The following is a 6,588-nucleotide window of genomic DNA, read 5'->3' as shown; positions in this document are numbered from 1 at the left end:
AAAAATCCTTAATTCAAATATTTGACAAAGAACATTTATCTATAACAAATAAATAACATTTACATAATGTTAATAACGAATAAGATGATAAACAGCCCAATGTTTAAAAATAATTACAAAATGTGAACAACCCCCCCCCAAAAGACATGTGAAACGCCAATGTACATGAGACAAAAGTTCTCAAGATCATTTATCGTTAGGGATTTACAAATCAAAACCACAATGATTTAGAATCCTCCTCCCTCATCCAAGCAGAAGAGCTAAAATTTAAAAAAACAACATTACCAAGTTTGGGTCAGAATATGGAGCAACTAGAACTCTCATGCACTGCTGATGGGAAAGTAATATGCTATAATTACTTTGAATGCTGTTTGGTAATTTCTTATAAAGAGAGACATTCACTTACCATATGATCCAATAATTCCACAGTTAGGTTTTATCCAAGAGAAATGATAAAATAGATATGCAAAAAGAATTCTATATAAATGTTCATAGAAGTTCTGTGAGTAATAGTCCCAAACTACCCAAAAAAAAAAAAAAAAAAAAAAAATCCCCACTGGAACATTTCCTCATGTATCTGTTAGCTACCCGAATGTCTTCTTTGGTGAAATGTCTGTTCATATCCTTTGCCTAATTCTCAATTGGATTATTTGTCTTTTTGTTGTAGAGGTGTTGGATTTTCTTAAGGATTTTACAGGTTAGACCTTTGTCAGATATGTCATAGCCAAACATTTTCTCCAGTGTGTACTTTCTTTTTTTACTCTTTTGGTGAATTCTTTTGATGAGCATTAAGTATTTAATTTTTAGAAGAACCCAGTCATCTAGTTTATCTTCTGGGTTTATGTATTGTTAGTTATGGTTTTGTATCCTACCTTTTAGGGCCCTTAGGGTTGACTATTTTTCATTCCATGATCTTTATGGTATTTGGTTTTAGGTCCTTCATCCATTTTGAATTAGTTTTTGTTTATGGTGCGTGGTATGGGTCCTGTTTTATTTTTTTTACAGATGGACATCCAATTTTGCCATTACCATGTGTTAAAAAGATCATCTTTTTCCCCATTTAATGCATTTTGGGCCTTTGTCAAAGATCAGGTGTCCATAGGTGGATCGGTTTACATCTTGTTTCTCAATTCTGTTCAATTGGTCAATGGGTCTGTTGTTGTACCAGTAACAGGCTATTTTAACTATCGTAGCTGTATAGTAGGTTCTGAGGTGGGGTAGTGCGAGGCCTTCTACTTTGCTCTTCTTTTCAATAATGCTTCACTTATCCAGGGCCTCTTTCCCTTCCATACAAGTTAATGATTAGTTTTTCCATCTTGTTAAAGAATACTGTTGGTATTTGGATTGGGATTGCATTGTATTTGTAGATTGCTTTGGGTAGGATTGACATTTTCACAATATTGAGTCTACCTATCCATGAGCATCATGTGTTTTTGCATTTATGTAGGCCTGTTTTGGTTTCTTGCAGTAGTGTTTTGTAGTTTTCTTTGTAAAAGTATTTTTCTGCCTGACATTACTGGTACTAATTTAAAAAACAGAAAATAACAAATGTTGGAGAGGCTGCTGGGAGACTGGAACTCTTATGCACTGCTTGTGGGAATGTAAAATGGTACAACCACTTTGGAAAATATGGTGCTTCTTTAAAAAGCTAAAAATAGAAAAACTATAGGATCTAACAATCTAATATCCTAGACAAATAAGAGCCATCACACGAATAGACATATGCACACTCATGTTCATTGCAGCATTATTCAAAATAGCAAAAATATGGAAACAACCTAAGTGCCCATCAGCAGATGAATGGATAAACAAACTATGGTACATACATACAGTGGGATACCACACGACAATAAAAAGCAACAATGAATTTTGCAGAACATCTTACAACATGGATGAATCTGGAGGGCATTACACTGAGTGAAATGAGTCATTCACAAAAGGACAAATACTGTATAAGACCACTATTATAAAAACTCAAGAAAATGTTTACACACAGAAAGAAATAATCGTTGATGGTTACGAAGGAGGGTAGGAGTAGGGAGGGAAAAACATTAACTAGATAGTAGAGAAGTGGTAACTTTGGAGAAGGGTAAGACAGTACACAATACTGAGGAAGTCAGCACAACTTGACCAAGGCAAAGTCTTAGAAGTTTCATAGACACATCCAAACTCCCTGAGGGACCAAGTTACTGGGCTGAGGGCTGGGGACAATGGTCTTGGGGAACATCTAGCTCAACTGGCAGAACATAGTTGATAAAGAAAATGTTCTACATCCAACTATGGTGAGTAGCGTCTGGGGTCTTAATAGCCTACAAGTAGCCATCTTTGACATACCTACTGGTCCCACCCTGTCTGGAGTAAAGGAGAATGACGAAAACCAAAGACACAAAAGAAAGATTAGTCCAAAGGACTAATGAACCACAACTACCACAGCCTCCACCAGACTGAACTCAGAACAACTAGATGGTGCCGAGCTACCACCACCAACTGCCCTTGCAGGGACCATGATAGAGGCTCACGGACAGAGCTGGAGAAAAATGTAGAACCAAATTCAAATTCACAAAAAAAGACCATAATTACTGGTCTGATTGAGATTGGAGAGTCTTTGAGAGTATGGCCCCTGACACCCTTTTAACTCAGTACTGAAGTTATTCCTAAAGTTCATCCTTCAGCCAAAGATTAGACAGGTCTATAAAACAAACAACACAGGTGAGGAATGTGCTTCATAGTTCAATCATGGATACGAGACTAAAAGGGCACACCAGCCCAAAAGTAAAGATGAGAAGGCAGGAAGGGACAGGAAAATTGAACGAATGGAAAATGGGAACCTAGGGTGGAGAAGGGGAGAGTGTTGACACATCTCAGGGTTGGCAACCAATGTCACAAAACAATTTGTGTATTGATTGTTTAATGAGAAACTAATTTACTCTGTAAACTTTCACACACACACACACACACACACACACACACACACACACACATATATATATTCACTAGAAACAAGCCTAATTAGAGAATGGATAAGCAAGGCATGCTATATTCATGCAATAGAATCTATTCACCAGTGAAAAGAAATGAACTACAGATACACTCAACAGCATAGATGTAAAAAACATTATACTGAGCAAAGAAGGCAAAACAGAACAAGAGTCCACATATCCCATCTGAATCCATTTATATGAGAATGCCACCAGGGCTCCTGTGAAACTTTAGGAAAGGTGAATTGGAAAGCAGATTGGTGAGGAGTTGGGGGGGGGTTTATTGGTGAATATATGAGGAATCTTTTGGCCATCATTGGGGTGGTGATTACATGCAAGTATATATTTGTCAAATTCACTGAACTGTACATTTAACATGGGTATGGCTGTGCAGTGGTTTAAATGATGGACCGCTAACTGAAAGGTCAAGGGTTCCAAACCACCAGCAGCTCTGCAGGAAAAAGATGTGGCAGTCTCCTTCTTTAGAGATTTTCAGACTTGGGTCACTATGAGTCGGAACTGACTCAAAGGCAGTGGGATATTATAGTGTAGGTAAATTATGCATCAATATAAGAGATTTTAAAAGGCAATGTGCAAAGAATTATTTAAGAGCATCTCAGTTATGTAAGACAAATATTTTAATATTCTTTTTTTGCAAACTTCATCTTATTTAAAACATTTTCCAATGACTAATTGTGATGCCACATCTTGAGGAATTTTTTTTCAATTTCTAACAGCATATATTTTGATGTCTCTTAACATCCATAATATAAATCATTAGGTGTTAATATCTGAGAAAATATGCTCTGATTAGCAATTTATACATGAAATAAATATATAATACTTGCTGATCCATCTCTTCATAATTTTTGAATTCTAGTCAATCACCCATGAATGCTGGCTTGCTGTGACAAAATTTTTATTATTTTACCTAATCTCTTTGTGGCAACAATGCAATTATTGTCAATAATTATAAATCCAAAGGTAGAAAAAAAAAAAAAGTCTAAAGAAAGGACCAAATTGTTCTTTGTCACTAAGGTGTTCTTGGGTTTACTTTTTGTCTTGGTTAAATCAAAATGGTTGATGGATTTTAATTTCATTGTAGCCCTTTAATTCTACAGTAAATAATTAATCTCTTATGATGAAATGCAGTCATGTTTAATAATTCTGTCATTCTCTTTCATTGTAGCTCTGGTCCTTAAGACCTTCTGATCCTTAGATTAAGCTTCAGCAAATTTCCCTTAGATGTGCAAACAGACATCTTTCATCAGATGCAGGATTAACCAGTCAGTAATCTTTCAGAGACAGGGACATCCAGGTTTCTATTTTGTGCAGTGATGTTGTTTCTATGGATTGTAAGAAGATGGAATATATGAAGTACGGTAAGATCTTCAATTTGTGATTTCTTGAAAACCTAAGAGAACAGAGAAAAATAGGGGAGAGGGAGAAGACCGAAAATATTTTTCAAGATGAAAATGTAAAACTAAACTTGTGAGTTTGAAAGGAAATACAAATATTCAGTGAGATGTGAAGAGGGAGTGGTAGGGAGGCTTTCCTAAGAAATAGTGTCTTTCATGAAGAAATCACTAGTGTACCTTGCTTAATGGACTCTTCCATGGCTCACACTATTCTCCTTGTTCAGAATGACAAGTTTGAGTGGCAAACATTAAAACCAAATAGGTTTCATGGGATTTGCACATGAATTTCCAGGAAAGAGCGCTCCCTTTGCAACCCTAACCATTTCTTCAAATTATTAGTAATTTTATCTTGTGAATGAAGTAAAATCTGTCACAGCTCTTGTCTTTGTCTTTGGAAAACAGACTACATCTTATGCTGCTCTTGGAGAAATATAAGTCATTTTAAAACTTCCAATATCTTTTTGTTATCTAATCTCACCAAACATTAACATCTGTAGTCCTTAAGCAGTGTGGTACCAGTGTACGTTCACAGCATATACACAAACACACACATGCATGCAGGTGCACACACACAAGAAGCTAATTCTACAGAAGAGAGTGGTTCGTCCAGAGATGAGCTCAACTGTTAAAGCTAACACGACTTCTACATTGATGACATCTTTGAGTTCCACAGGCAACTCAAACTATGACAAAAACCATGGTGGCAAGCAGTTAATTTCTGATTAATTTCCTCCTTTGACTGAAGAGTTACAGATGTGATGGGTCTCAATATGTGCATTTTCAATAAGAATTTATATAGTTCACAAGAAGGATCTTCATCATTCCAAAATATTCCTGGAATTTAGAAGAAATCAATACAAGACCACTATCATCCACATTGTGTGGTGAGGAGAGGAGAGAGTGGAGTTATTTGTGGTGGATAATGGGAAAGATAGGAGATGTTAGCTTGGGAATGCAGCCCTCTCTCTACTGCAGCATCAGTTCTTGGCTCTCTACATTTGCTTCAGCATATACTTCTTTAAGCCTACTTTCCCTTCCAGCTACAACTCCACTTGGCTTCTTCCCCTTATAGCTAAGTAAGTAAGAAAAGAACATTTAAAAAAATTTCTCAGATCAAATACATTGTCTTTACTTTCTCACCTTCCATTTCTCATCTCCCAATCTCTTTCTTTCTTTGCTAGTGAGAAATACTAATTTCATTTTAAACAGTATTCAAAGCTAAATATTTATTCTATAAAACTTTACAGGTTATAATGTTTATATAAAACTCAAATTATTGAGAGAAATTAGGCCCAGCCCATGCAAAACTACCACTTCAGTCGAGCCAAGGTATAAGCAGCTTTGCGTACTATATAGCTATCAGTGTAGTAGGGAGGCAACCAGTTTTAAGTATAACCTTCAAAGTCACAAAAACAAAAATAAAATTGTTTGTATCCTGACTCAACCAATTTTAAAATGAGTCTTGTATATGGAATTCATATTTAGTTATATTTTGTTAAGTATTATAACGGCATGCTGGATATGTCTAAAAAATCTAAATATACTTACCAGAAAATTTACTGGTGAACAAAATGATTCTTTAAATACACTGGAAAAAATGTTTGGGGACATGGATAAAATAAGATTAGAAAAATGTTGATAGCTGATGAAACTTGGTAGTGTAGACATGATAGTTCACTGCACTAAACTACTTTTTTGTACATTTGAAATTTTCTGTAATAAAAAGTAAAACAATTCTGGAAGAAAAAATGTGGTACTAATTAATTTTTTTCTCCACATGTTCAATATAAATAAAAATTTATATTTTTATATGTGCACTTGATGAAGAAAAGCTAAAACTCAGGAATCAGTAGTCAGTCCTAAAACGAATATAAAATTCCTATTTATACATGTCATTCATAGCAGCTATAAATTATTCAATATGATGTTTACGCATCAAAAATAGAGACTGGGAAAACTAAGTGCCTAATGTGCTGTAGAAATAAGCCCTGGTGGCGCAGTGGCTAAGTGCTTGGCTGCGAAATGAAAGGTCGACACTTCATACCCACCATCTGCTCCATGGGAGAAAGATGTGGCAGTCAACCTTTGGGGCAGTTCTACTCTATCTTGTAGGGTTGCTATGATTGGGAATCAACTCGACAGCAATGAGTTTGGTTTTTGTGGTAATGTGATATAATTTTTTTCTTGGAATG

Source organism: Trichechus manatus, unplaced genomic scaffold (genome assembly GCF_000243295.1).
Source record: "Trichechus manatus latirostris isolate Lorelei unplaced genomic scaffold, TriManLat1.0 scaffold00210, whole genome shotgun sequence".
Classification (NCBI taxonomy): domain Eukaryota; kingdom Metazoa; phylum Chordata; class Mammalia; order Sirenia; family Trichechidae; genus Trichechus; species Trichechus manatus.
The sequence above is the reverse complement of the archived record's forward strand: the minus strand, read 5'-3'. Positions refer to the sequence as shown.